Genomic DNA, 15321 nt, shown 5'->3' on the forward strand with positions numbered 1-15321 from the left:
ACTTCATATGGGCCAATAAACCTAGGGCTCAACTTACCTTTTCTTCCAAACCTCAACACTTTCTTCCATGGTGACACCTTGAGGAACACTTTGTCGCCAACCACATATTCTATTTCTTTTCTCTTCAGGTCGGCATAAGATTTCTGTCTGTCTGAGGCAACCTTTAAGTTGGCTTTGATTGATTTTACCTTCTCCTCACTGCTTTCACTGTGTCCGCCCTACCGATTTGTCTTCGCCAATTCAGTCCAAAGACACCTGAGTTCTACATTTTCTCCCATACAAAGGCTTCATACGGGGCCATTTGGATACTAGCTTGGTAGCTATTGTTGTATGCAAATTACGCTGGGAGGTATCTATCCCAACTTCCTCAAACTCAATGACACAACTCCTCAAAGATATCCTCAAGGACTCGACATATATTTCACGTTATTGTTATCATTTCAATTCAATATTTGTATCAATTTCATGGGTTTCAATTGTTTACCTGGATTACTCTTTCTGATTGCCCATCCGTCTGAGGATGGAAAGCTGTGCTGAAATGGAGTTGTGTACCCAAGGATTCATGCAACTTTTTCCAAAATCTCGATGTAAACCTTGGGTCTCGATCAGATATGATGGAAAGTGGGATTCCATGCAGTCTAACTATCTCACTGATATACAATTCGCTAACCTCTCCAAAGTGAGTAGTCACCTAATCGCGAAAAGTGTGTCGACTTTGTCAATCTATCTACTATCACCCATGCCGCATCATGTTTCTTCCGGTGAGAGGTAGACCACTTACAAAATCCATGGTGACCGATCCCATTTCCATTCGTATGCGATAGGTCAGTAGCAAACCCGATGGAACTTGATGTTCTGCCTTGACTTGCCGACATGTCAAGCATTTAGTCACATAGTCACTATGTCCTTTTTCATACCAGCCACCAATATCAAGCTTCGATCATGATACATCTTTGTACTTCCCGGGTGCATAGCATATACACCGTGTGTGCCTCTTTTAGAATAATCGCTTTCAACTCCCCATTATCCGGTACACACAGCCTTCCTTTGTAGTATGAGACACCCATCCGCTTTCACCTCATAGTCACCGCTTTTCCTCCGGGATTTTGCTCATAATAGCCAAGAACTTTTCATTTACTTTTTGCCCATCTAAAATCTTTGTAGCAAGTTTGGCCTCACTTGCAACTCACCAAAATAGCTCCATCTCGAATCAAAGATAGACGGCATTTAATGATCTCAAAGTCATGGATTTTCTCGCCAGAGCATCAAGAACTACATTTGCCTTCCTAGGGTGGTAGTCAATTACACAATCATAGTCCTTCAGAACTCAATCCATCGCCTCGCTCTAAGGTTGAGCTCCTTCAGGTTGGCAAGTATTTCAGCTTTTGTGGTCCGTGTAAATGTAGCACTTTTCACCATACAAGTAATGCCTCCATATCTTCAAGCATGAAGATAATTGCCGCAAGCTCTAGGTCATGGGTAGGGTAGTTCGTTTCATGTGGCCTTAGCTGCCCGGAAGCATAGGCGATCACTTTCCTCTTGCATCAATACACACCCTAACCCATTATGTGAGGCATCACTATAGACCACAAAGTCCTTTCCGACACCGGGCCGTGTTAACACCGGTGCCTCACAACATAGCCTTCAATTTCTCAAAACTGGTCCGACACTTGTCATTCCAAATAACCGACATTCTTGTGTAACAACTTGGTCATTGGAGCAGCTATTAGGAAAATCCTTCACAAATCTTCTCAGAATACCCAGCTAGCCCCAAGAAGCTTCGACCTCGCTTGTGTTTCGGAGGTTTCCATTCCATCATCGCTTCTATTTTCTTGGGATCCACCTAATCCCATCACCGACACTATGTGTCCAAGGAATGCAATCTCATTCACCAAAAGTCACACTTGGACAACTTAGCATACGCCTTCTTTTCCCGCAGGTTTGCGTAACAATCCTCAAATGTTCATCATGTTCTTCCTCGGTCTTGGAGTACACTGTAATGTCATCAATAAAAACCACTACGAACCGATCTAGGTATGGATGGAAGATACGGTTCATAAGGTCCATGAACGCCACTGGTGCATTTGTTAGGCCAAAGGGCATCACCAGAACTCATAATGCCCATACCGGTCCCGAATGCGCCTTGGGCACATCTACATCTTTCACCTCACCGATGATACCACGATCCGAGATCAATCTTAGAAAATACTTCGCTTCCTTCAACCGATCAAACAGATCATCAATTCTAGGCAACAGATACTTGTTCTTCATAGTCACTTTATTCAACCGCCAGTAATCAATACAAAGCCTCAAAGTCCCATCCTTCTTCTTTACAAACAAAGACCGAGCTCCCCATGGTGACACATCGGGCGTATGAACCCCTTTATCAAGCAACTCTTGCAACCGAAGTTTCAACTCTCTCAATTCTGGGTGCCATCCTATAAGGAGCAATGGAAATGGGTCTTGTGCAGCAGTTGTCTCAATGGCAAATTCAACTTCCCTTTCGTGGCAAACTGTGCAACTCTTCAGAAATACCTGGGAAGTCTCTCACTGTGGGTATGTCACTCAGTTTGGCTTAACTCGCCTAGTATCCACCACATGTGCTAGGTAGGCTTCACACCTTTTCTCATCATTCTCCTTGCAATGTTGGTCGAGATAACATTGACAGAAATCTGTCCTTTCCCCACAACTATGATCTCATTACCCTCAAGTTTTTAGAGAAATTCTCTTCAATTTGCAATCAACTATTGCTCGATGACGTGACAACCAGTCCATTCCCAAAATCACGTCAAACTCATGGAAAGGCAACTCAATCAAGTCCGCCAAGAATTCATACCTCAATCCTTAAAGGGCAACCCTTGTATACCTTGTTCACTACCACACCGTGACCCAATGGATTAGTGACCGAATGTCTTAGTCACTCTCCCTACCAGATCCCCTTTCTACGGGTAGATTGATGCAAATGTATGAATGAGTGGATCTGGATCCACCAATGCATGCACAGTGTAGTGTAGAGGAGAACGCACTCGATGACGTCCGGGGCATCTTGCTCCTCAATAGCTCTCAAGTCATAATTTCTGGCAGCTGGTCTGTAATCTGACCTCTCTGCTGGCTCCGATGCGTGCCTCTCGGATGGTCCCACGGCCGATTTACGGACCTTCTACCCCTTGGTGGTGCAGAGCGTGTCCTGTCGCTTGTGTTGGAGCAATTGTAGTAGTTCTGTGTGACGCTTCTTCAATCGATGCTCTGTTGACCCACATCTCAAGTAGGCACCAGTTACTCTCTAACACTCCCCCTTGTGCCATTTAAGGCAGTGTGGACATGCAGAAGATGTTGGGGCTGGTCCCCTGAACCCCATCCCTGGAGAGCTGCCCACTGATGGTGTGGACTGACCTCTCCTAGGGGTGAACTGTGGCCCGGCCCCGAGACCGACTCGACCATGTGGCTGACCTGAACTCTGTGTAGGTGGACCTCTGAACTTCTTCCCCGGTGCAGGAGATGAGCTAGACTGACCGGGTCCCCTCTTCTGCTGTCTCTCCCTTCTAGTCTGCTCACTGATTCTCACTTTTTCAACCCTTATTGCAGCTTCCACTAGCTTGCTAAATTCTGTGATTCCCAAGGCAGTGAGCTGGATCTTGATATTGTCATTCAGTCCCTCTTCAAATCTCTTGCACCTTTCAGCTTCGTTAGGGACTATTTCCCTTCCATAGCGGCTTAACCGAACAAACTCCTTCTCATACTCGGCCACTGACAACCGCTCGCCTCAGTTAATGAACTCTCTTCTTCTCTCTTCCAGATATACAGTACCCACATATTTCTTCTTAAATTCTGAAAGAAAGAAGTCCCAAGTTACAGCTTCTGGCTGCACTTCACTGGATACCGTATCCCACCATCCGTAGGCATCATCTTGTAACAAGGATATAGTAGCTTCTAAGTTCTGCTCTGGGGTGCAGTGGAGTTGTTTTAAGACTCGCCTGCCTGCTCAACCAATTCTACCGCAATGAGTCATCTTCTCTCTTGCCATAGAAGTCCACAGCTCCAAACTTCCTTAGTCTTTCTAAGTGTGATTTCTGCTGTGGAGCTGGTGGTGGTGGTGGTGCTGGCATTACCCCGGCCATTTGTCTAAAGAAGTCGGCCATTTGTTGGAACATGGCCTGTGGAGGCCGAAAGGTGCTCGCTTGAGCGGGCGAGCGCATTCTCTCATGGCCCTGGGCCTCACCGCCGCAGTGGAGCATGACTCTCCACTTCCTCCTCAACAGCTCTCTGAGATGAAGGATCCATATCCTATTCAAAATAAGAAAGATAAACAGATCTGCGTTAGTGTCACCTCGACTCTTACAAATGCAATGCATGGTATGGACTCAATCTAGGCCCAGAAACACCTAAACCGTGCTCTGATACCACTAAATGTGACACCCCTTACCCGTGTACAGTATACCCAAGTAAGTAATGCCACACGGTGTACTGGCACACTCTAAAACACCTTACTTAATTTGTTTCATGCTTTTGAAGTTAATTTATGAAATATGATTTATTTTAACTATTTATCAAAAGTATTATTCATTTGAGGTTCCGAAGATTTTAAAGAAAATCCGGCGGAGTACCGGCTAAAAATGGAGAAAACAGTTCTTCGGAACCTGTTAAAAACACTTCCAATAATTGTATTCCATCATCTCAACTCCAATATCCACAATCTCATCAATATTTCTCAATAATTTGTCAATTTCAGGTCTCAACAACCTTTTCATTTCTCAAAACATCCCTTTCTCAGGGTTCTCATATATAAACAACCATTAAATACTCAAATTAATACCATACATAACCGTAAATCTTTATTATTTACATGAACCTCAAAATACATTACATAAATCCCAAATACATATGAGAAAATAAAAAGTTAATTACAAAATGACAAAATGACATCTAGTGTCCTACCAATGCAATCGCAGTGACGAGGTGACACGGACATCGAGCAGAATCGCGGATGGACTCACCCGATGCGTGGTCTACTGGGCTCACGATCGGTATCTCCAGTACCCACGCGTGGCAAAAGCAACGCGCTAAGCAATAATGCTTAGTGGTGCAATAATATAATAAAAGAAAATAGCAAGAAAATAAATGTGTATAGAATGTGTATGCTTTCTTTGTTTGGTATTGATATATTCATTGTTTCATTAACGTTGTTCACTTTTATTCATTTGGTTGCCCCAAGTAACCTACACCAGATGACTGGACTGGATAACGGGTAAACTGGCACTGGGTACCTAGTGCCTCAGGCCGTCACACCATCGGTCACATATGCATCTCCGGCATGTAATGAGCTAACAAGTCAGAATAATATCAGGCACAAGGCCAAGTCTCAATACAAAGTCAGAATGGCTAAAAGCCATGAAATCTCGAAATGGCATATTGCCATGTGCAGTACTGCTAACTGAACCCTATTGGCATGCCAAACTATCCAAACCAATCTTGTTAGGTATACTAGGGCATTTGAAACTTTTAAATTCTTCAATTTGTGAATTTCAACTTTTTTGGTGTCACTATTCATCATTGGTCAACAAAAATGTTGACTTTTGGAATAAAAATGTGTACATTGACTTTGGCACTCCCAACATACCACATTTGGTGTTTAAAACTTGTTGGCATTAAGTGTTAATACCATTCCAAAGTGAAACTCAAAACAAGCAGAATTTTCAGTTTTGGTGAGTCAATTTCACTGTTCCATTAGACACTGTTACTCTTGGAATTTGAAGAAATGTAAAACATGAAAGTTGTTCCTTATTTTGTCTAGTTGAATTTCCTTTTTTGAAACACTCCATTTGGAGTTTTGTAGCTCCAGATATGGCCCAAAAACCCAAGCTGGCCGGATTGCCAAATCTGCAGATTTACCATATCTACAGTGCATGAACAGTAACTAGAGTCACTTGGTTGGCTGGGTTCTGGCCATAATTTGGGGTAGGTTCCTTCATGAAAGTTGTTTGTCTATGTCTTAACTTATTGCTGTAAAAATTTCAGGCCAATTGACCAAATCTACAGTGAGTTATGGCCAAATGAACAGTTACTGTTCATTTGGTCAATTCTGCAGAGGCAGTTTCAGGGTTCCGGATTAGGGCCAAGTTTTGGTCCTCTTGCTTTGGTCTTTTGGGCATGGTTTCTTCAGCAAAAATGTGCCATTATAAGCCTAGTTTCATGTCCAATTGGCCAAACATCAATTAGACTAACACAGCCCAAGTTATGGCAGTGCAAATGGACTGAATTTTCAGTCCCTATGCTGCTGTCATAGGGCAGCCTGCAACCTCACTTTGCCATAGCATTTTTAAGTTCAATTTGTGGCCAACATACCTCAAATGGTCACTTATTGACCATTAGAGTGTTCTTTAATAGGTTGGTAAGCCAAATCAATTTTTCATGCTTCAAAACCCTAGTGTCCAAGGCAATTTACCCATAAACCTCCATTAGCACCCTAGTTAAACATCTATGTAAATATATAACTTAAATACAATCTTCAACTCATGCTAAGTCCATTAAAAACATTCAAAACCCTTCCTCTATTAGGGCTGCCGAAATTCAAGTGTTCATACCCATAGGTTTTTGTTCATTTAAACTACAAATCTTACTAAATTCAAGTCCAAAATCATGGAAATAAAGAGTTTAATGGGTATAAGTGCACTAACCTTGAATGGCAGATTTTTCCAAGCCTCTAAACCTCAATTTCCTTCCTCTTGTTGGCTGCCAAGAGCTTGTTTAAGATGTGGGGTAAGGTTTTAATGAAGTGAAGTTAGGGTTTAGTGGTGAAAAGAAGAGAGAAAATAAGCTTGATGGAAGTTGGCAATGGGGGTTTAGGGCAAGGTTGATTTCGGCTGCAATTGGGGAGGATGGTGGCTGCTGGATTTTGTGGTTATTTAGTCTTCATTTTATCTCTTTATTAGTTAGTCAAATGGTAGATTAATTGTGATTGGTTGAACATTTTAAATGACATCACTTTGATGTCATAAATAGCCATTTTCCTCAATTTCTTTTCTTTCCTCCACTACTCATTTTCAATTTAATTTCTAGCAATATTTCTTCATATTTTATGTCATATTAATTATTTACTCAACTGGACAAGTCGGCCAAAAATCACCTCGGAAGGCGAAATGACCAAAATGCCCTCCGTTTAGCTTAACGGGTCAAAATCGTCTGTACCGATTGAAAAATTTTTCTAGGTATTTTCTTGGCATTCTAATGCCATGGGAACCTCAATTACCCTTCTCTGGATTCCCAAATATTATTTTATAATTTTTCCCCCGGGTCTAGGACTCCTCGTTGCGAGAACCGCAACTTCCCTTCGGTTACCCATCGCTTGGGCACCGGCTCGTTTTGCTTGTTTGTATTTTATTTCTAAAATTTTTACTAAGTGTTTCTTATTAATATTTGAGTTAATTATGGTTCCCGACTTTAATTTTAATATTTTTCCGGACGTTCTAGCTGTCTGGACCGACACCGGTCACCGGAACAGTAGAATGTGCGGAGTGGTTACCGGGAGGGTGTTACAGAACCCTATTGGCATGCCAACCTATCCAAACCAATCACGTTAGGCCTACTAGGGCATTTAACACTTTTAATTTGTGTAATTCTTTGAAATTGAAATTTTTATGACTACTATTCATTTCATTAGTCAACCAAAATGTTGACTTTTGCATTGACAATAGGTAAATTAGTTTAAATATTATCAACATACCACATTTTGCATTTTAAACTTGTTGGTATTGGTTGCCAATACCATCTATAAGCTTAAAGTGAATTGGATAGAATTTTCAATTTTCAAGCTTTGGGTTTACTGTTCCATTAGTCACCTTTGCAGTGGGAATTTGGAAAAATGATCAACATGAAAGTTGTTCCTTATTTTGTCTAGTTGAATTTCCTTTTTGAATCACTCCATTTGGAGTTTTGTAGCTAAAGTTATGGCCTAAAAACCATAACTGGCCGGATTGGACAGATTCCAAAATTCTGGGTAAAATTGTTTCTGCCAGATTTGGTAACTCAAGTTTGGTTGGCAATTTGACTAGGTTATGGTCATAATTTGGGTCATGTTTCTTCATGAAAGTTGTTGGTCTATATCTCAACTTATTGCTGATAAAATTTCATGACAATTGGACCTTGCTACATTGAGTTATGGCCAAATGACCAAATACTGTTCATTTGGTCATTTTGCCCAGGCAGATTGCAGGTCACCCGAATTGGAGCAAGGTTTTGGTCCACTTAGTTTTGTCTTATGGGCATGGTTTCTTCACCAAAGTTGTGCCATTTTGTGTCTAGTATCATGTTCAATTGGCCAAACACCAAATGAACCTCTACAATTCAAGTTATGGCTGTCCAAACAGGCTGGACTCACATCCAAACCTGCAGGTCACACAAGGCAGCCACTCCAACCTCAAATCCCACAACCCAATTCACTTCATTTTTTATTCAAACCAAACCAAATGGTCACTAATTGACCATTAAAACCTACTCCCATTATCACAAGTACAAAGTCTCATTCTTCAACCCAAACCCTAACTCAACATTTCAAAACCATGCAGTATCATTGCATTTATCAATTCACTTATAAGATACACATTAAGGGCAGCCATACTAGCATGTTAGCTCTCCAAAAATCATCACCATATTACCCTAACCATGGCTGCCAAAATTTAGGGTTAGCATACCAATGGTGTTTCATCAAATTTCTTTGTCATTTACACCCATTTATAGTTCTTAAACATGAAATTTAAGTGAAATTCAAGGTTTAGGTCACTAACCTCTAATGGAGTGAATTTCCCACTTGCTCAAAGTCTTGGTTTCCTTTTCTTTTTGCTCCCACAAGAATCACCAAGATGATAGAATGAATTTTTGTGTTGGTAATTAGGGTTTTTTAGTGGGAGAAAGCTAAGAAAAATGGAGGTTGGAAGGTTGTTAATGGTGGAATGAGGAAAGGGGTGTGGGACGGCTTGAAGAAGAAGAGAGAGAGCTGTTTGGGTTTCTAGAATTCTGCCTCAATTATCCCTTTTTATTGAATTTTAATTATCTTGCTTAATTTTGATTGGCCATAGCATTTTTAATTACCTCATGCTTACATAAGCATGAGGTAATAAATCCCATTATTTCCATTTTTTTTTCTTTCATTACTTATTCATTTTTTAAATAAATTTTCATTAATATTTGTTCATATTTTATGTCATATAATTCACTTGCATAAATGGACAAGTTGGTCAAAAATCATATTTGAAGACGAAATGACCAAAATGCCCTCCATTTGGCTTACCGGGCCAAAATTGTCTGTACCGATTGAAAATTTTTTCTAATAATTTCCTTGGCATTCTAATGCTATAAGAACCTCAATGATCCTTCTCTGGAGTCCCAAAAATTATTTTATAATTTTTCCCCTGGGTCTAGGGCTCCTAGTTGCGAGAACCGCAACTTCTCACTAGGTTACCCATCGTTAGGGCACCGGCTCATTTAACTTGGTTGTATTTTATTTCTAAAATTTTTTCTAAATTTTTCTTATTAATATTTGAGTTAATTTTGGTTCCTCACTTTAGTTTAAATATTTTTTGGACGTTCTAGCTGTCCGGACCGACACTGATCACCGGAACAGTAGAATGTACGGAGTTGCTACCAGGAGGGTGTTACAACCCTGAAGTTTGGCTATTGCCTTTCTAGGATTAAGAGTATAGGTCAATACATTGACCATAACTCACTATACCAAGCTTGAAAAATTTTGAAATTGTACCTGGGGGTCCCTAAGACATAGAGGAACATATCTTATGAAGGAACCTATGTCTAAAAATGACCTTAAATGTGACCTAATCTGGAATTGCAACTTTGCAAACCTAGAATTTGATCATATGAACAGTAGCCATATGAACAGTAGCCATTGAGTATACCACTTCCTTGTAAATATTATTGTAATGTATGTGAACTGTATGTATATATTATACTTGATCTTGAGCAGTTATAAAATAAAGTTGTAAATTATTTTGGCTTGTCAAAATGTTGTATTATAATTCTCTTATTTCAGCTTTTGAAATACTCAGTTATTTTGCACTTTATTTTTGGAATTGCTAAATTTGAGTTTGACTTGTGTTGTGAAAATTGATTTGAGTTGAGCTATTATTGGAGTTGGGGATTGAAACAAATATATTAGAAGTATCTTTTTTTTTTATAGGTTTTTGAAGAACTATTTTCACAAAATACAGACGGCACTCTGTCGAAGTTTCTATAAAATTTGTGGCTATTTCAGACCTAATGTGTGATTTAACTTCAATTAAAAAATTTTAACACCTATCAAAAGTGCTCACCACTTTAAAAAGAAGTAAGAAATTGTTTAAAATCCCTTGTAGTGTATTTAATGGGTTATCTATAGGCGAAGTTTGGTAATTCATTATGTATACTACAGGATCATGTTATGCTTTATGAAATGATAAGGTGTGACAGCTTCTGAGACTGTTGAGTGGCCCGATGTAACACCCTCATTGTAGCAATTTCTTACATTCTACTGTTTTAATGACCGGTGTCGGTTTGGATAGCTAGAACTTCTGAAAAAAATATTTAGACTAAAGTGAGGAGTCATAAATAACTCAAATAATGATAAGAAAAATCTAAGAAAAATTTTAAAAATAAAATACAACTAAGTTAAATGAGCCGGTGCCCTAGCGATGGGTAACCTAGTGGGAAGTTGCGGTCCTCGCAGCTAGGAGCCCATAACCCGAGAGAAAATTCATGAAATAATTTTTGGGACTCCAGAGAAGAGTCATTGAGGTTTCTATGGTGTTAGAATGCCAAGAAAAGGCTTAGAAAAAATTTTAAATCGGTACAGATGATTTTGGCTTAATAAGCCAAATGAAGGGCATTTTGGTCATTTCATCTTTAGGGATGATTTTTGATCGACTTTTCTAATTAAGTAAATAATTATTATGACATAAAATGTGAATAAATATTGCTAAAAATTTAATTGAAATTTGGTAGAAAAGAAAAGAAAGAAAAAGAAGTTAAATTGGGAATTATGACATATGCATGATGCACACATGATGTAATAAAAAATTTCCACCTAATCACCATTTGACAAACTAATAAAAAGAGATAAAAATGAACTTAAAATGAGATTAAGAAACAAAAAAAAACCAGCAGCTTCTTCTTCATATGAGCCGAACCAAGAGAGAGAGGGAACAAAAGACCTCCATAAAAGCTCTTGCTCAAGCTTGATTTTTCCTAAGCTTTCCACCCCAAAACCCTAAACTTCCTTCACAAAAAATTATCCCTAAACCTTGAGTAAGCATAAGAGAGGTTGGGCAAGTCCAAAGTAGGTCACAAGAGAGGTTAGTGCTTATTTTCACATCTCTCTCTTTCTTTTCATGTTAGGGACTTAAATTGAGTAGAAAATTATAAGAAATTGAATAAAACATTTGTGTAGTGGTATGGATGGAATTCGGCAGCCCTATGGGTGTAGTAGTTTTGATGGATTCAAAATGGGTTAGAAATGATGTTTGAGGTGTTGATATAAAATTGATAGTGAATTAGTATGTTTAATTGATGTATATGCATGAATTGAAATTTGAGAATTAGGGCTCTTGAACTAAATTGAGAGATTTGTGCTGTGACGGTAAATTAGTGTTTTAATGGTCAATTAGTGACCATTTATGGTGAATTGAATTTAAATTGGAGTGAGTTTTGGTATTAAGAAGTGTATGGTATGCTGCCTCTCAAAGTACCGAAATACTAGACTTGAGTCCAGTGTGTTCCTAGGTTATAACTTGAGGTAAGTGACTCTAATTGGTGCAAGGCCAATTGAAAATGAAACTAGACACAAAATAGCACAACTTTGATGAAGAAAACTTTCCCAGAAAACAAACTTAGGATGACCTAAAAATTGGCCAAATCCGGGTAACCAATTCTGGACCTAGTAAAAGTGACCAAATGAACAATATTTGTTCATTTGGTCATAACTCAGTGTAGAAAGGTCTAATTGACTTGAATTTTTACCAAAGCTGAGACATAGCCCTACAACTTTCATGAAGAAAATAAACCCAAATTTTGACCATAACATGTCCAAAAACTGACCTACAGTCAGTGTACAAAAAAACTGCAGAATTGATTCTGCCCAGAAATTCTGGAAAATTTTCAATCCGGCCAGTTATGGTGTTTAGGCCATAACTTGAGCTACAAAACTCTAAATGGAGTGATTTAAGAAAAGAAATGTAATTAGACACAATAAGGAACAACTTTGATGAAGAACATTTGGCCAAATTCTCACTGTAGAATGGCCTAATGGAATAGTGAACTCTAGCACCCAAAAACTAAAATTTTGAATTATTCTCCAATGGTTAGAAGTATGGATTGGCAACTAATGCCAACACTTTTGGGAACCAAAATGTGGTAAATCTATGTGATTAAAACTCATGTAACTATTATATATGAGAAAGTCAAGATTTTGACTTGAATGACTAAATGAATAGTAACCTTACATGCTAAGTACAAATATTCAAGAAATAACTTTGTAATATGCTCTAGTAGGCCTAATGTGATTAGTTTGGATAGGTTAGTATACCAATAGGGTTCTGATAGCAGTATTGCGTATGATGTATGGCTCCATGCCATTCTGTGATATGATAGCCTATGGCTATATTGATTATGATGTTATACTTGGCTTTATGCCTTATTGCTTTTATGGCTTATTAGCCGTTATGTTTGCTCACCGAGAGACACATTGTGACCGATGGTGTGACGGCCCGAGGTACCTGGTACCCAGTGCTAGTTTACCGGTTTATCCAGTCCGATCAATTTGTATAGGTTACTTGGGCATGGAAAAGTATAATTGTAATTGAATTGATTTTTAAAGGACGTAAGGAAATTAAATATCAAAATAAAGAACAAGAATGAGTACAATGAAAAGAGGCTCAAAAATTATCAAGAAAATGATCAATAAAATGCTAGAAAGAGTTAATATCATAAAATGTAATTAGCCTTCGACTAAACAATAAGTTAGTAATTATTCATTTCTTATAAACACAATAACTAGAAAATTTTTTTTTTTTTACTTTTATTTGCATATCATATTTTCTTGTATTATTGGCACCACTAAGCTTTATGCTTAGCGCGTCGCTTTTGCAACGCGTAGGTATTGAAGATTTGGACAGAGAGCCCAGTAGACCACAGACTGGGTGAGGCCGTTCACAGTTCTGCATAGTGTCCGTGTCACCTCACAGGCTTCAGTGCATTGGTAGGACACTAGGTCCCATTTTGGTATTTTGTACTGTTTGTATTTTGTAATCAAACTTTTATTTTCTCATGTATAAATTGAAACTTATGTAATATAATTTGGTATGAATGTCAGTATTTGTAAATTTGTGTTTATAAATGAAATGTATATGATTATGATGTTAAAATGAATGAATGGTAAATGGAAGAATTTTGAGAATTGATGTGAAGATTGGGGAGTTGTGGAATAGAATGTGTCACACCTTATCCCTCTGTAAGGCATAATATGATTCCGTAGAATACCTAATGAACTACTGAACTTTACCTACCGATAACTCATTAAGTACCCTACAAGGGATTTTAAAACAATTTTCTTATTTTTATAACTGGTGAGCATTTTCTAATAGATATTAAAATCATTTATTCAAAGTTTTAAAACTAGTAAAAATTTTTGTCCCATTTTATTTTTCCACAAATTATATAGAAATTTCGGCAGAGTGCCGTCTATATTTTGAGAAAACAGTTCTTCAAATACCTGTAAAAAGTGCTTCCAATACTTTATCTCAACAACTTCATCAATTTCCACAACCATCCCAACCAAATTCAACATCATTTCTCAATTTTCAAAATTCAACAATCATTAAAATACTATTAATCAACTTCATTCAAATTAAAACAAAATACTTACATTCATATTTCATTAAAGATAAAACAATTTATAGACACAATTACAAAAATTTACATTAAGAGAAATTCAAATCAAAATTTATTACAAGCTTTATACAACTCTATACAATTTTATACAACTGCTCATAACCAATTTTACATGTCCATACAGTTATATACATTTACATATATCAAAATAGTTTTTACATTCAGGGTATAAAATATACCCGATAACTTCAAAGTAGGTAGCTCCTCAATCCTCAGTAGCTCACTCTGCTGCTCCTCTAGTCTCTATATCTGCGACAGCAATAACAGCTATCGCTGAGTACTAGGACTCAGTGGTGCACAACATACTAACATAATCTTTATGCGGAATTTAAAACATATTTATTCAAAATTAAATTGAACATGAGATATAAATACAAAACATGATTTATAAGATTTTAGTTCAAACAATTTTATTTCAAAGTCTCAAAACCATTTACATAAAAACACACAGTTATATCATGTCATTTGAAACAAATATAATCTCAATAGCCAGAGGCTAAGGAGAAGTCACAACACAAAGCTAGCTAGCTCAAATATATGGGAACCCATTCTTTTTCTTCTTCTACTGGCACACACCTCAACACTTCAGCCAGAGAAGGAATCAAAATTCGAAACTGATTTCCCCCACTATTCATGCTAGTGAGGTGTTCAAATATATGATCATGACAGTGTGGTTTCAAAACTTATCTTAACAATTTACTAAACATTTATTGCCATTTCAAACATACACAAATAAACTTTCAACAATTCAAAGCAAAAGCATAATACACATTTCATGCACTTTGTAAATGAATTTTAAAGCATATTGATGTTGTGTACAAACCTTAAGCGAGTCACCTCTTGGCCTTGACTCGATCCCTCGGGTTCTTTCTCGGTATTCTTTTCCACTGAAACACACAGTTTTACAGTGTTTTAGTATCATAACTCATTATAAATCAAAAAATAAATTCAAATTCACTTATACCTAGCTTTAATATGCTAAACTTGGCGTTCTTTAAATTTTGTATTTCGGAGTTACTATTCACGATACTATTCAAGTCAATTTGTTGACTTTCCATGTAACACCCCTAAGTTCGGTAGTGCGTTCTACTGCTCCGGTGACCAGTGCTGTCCGGACAGCTAGGATGTCTAGAACCGTACTTCAATATGAGTGAGGAGGCATAAAATAATAAAATACAAGAAAAGAAAATACAAGAAAAACCAAGGAAAAATCATAGCAAAGAAATGTAACCGAGTAAGTGAGCCGGGAAACCTAGCGATGGGTGGCCTTAGGAGTCACGGCGTGGACCGTTGACTAGCCCTGGACTGCGGGGAACCCTGGAAAACATTTTTAGGACTTAAATAGACCCTTATTGAAGAATAAATATCATTAGAAAGATCAAAGAAAAATTT

General features: G+C 37.9%; 1 long non-coding RNA gene across 1 annotated transcript; it reads right to left on the bottom strand.

Moving 5' to 3' along the window:
- Nucleotides 1-13958: 13958 nt before the first annotated feature.
- Nucleotides 13959-14847, bottom strand: LOC131182528 (uncharacterized). The gene is made up of 2 exons (XR_009150807.1): nucleotides 14753-14847; nucleotides 13959-14178 (listed from the first exon to the last, which is right to left on the bottom strand). It is a non-coding gene; the product is annotated as an uncharacterized LOC131182528 (long non-coding RNA).
- Between the last annotated feature and the right edge of the window lie 474 nt (nucleotides 14848-15321).

This window comes from Hevea brasiliensis, chromosome 8, assembly GCF_030052815.1.
Source record: "Hevea brasiliensis isolate MT/VB/25A 57/8 chromosome 8, ASM3005281v1, whole genome shotgun sequence".
Taxonomy (NCBI): domain Eukaryota; kingdom Viridiplantae; phylum Streptophyta; class Magnoliopsida; order Malpighiales; family Euphorbiaceae; genus Hevea; species Hevea brasiliensis.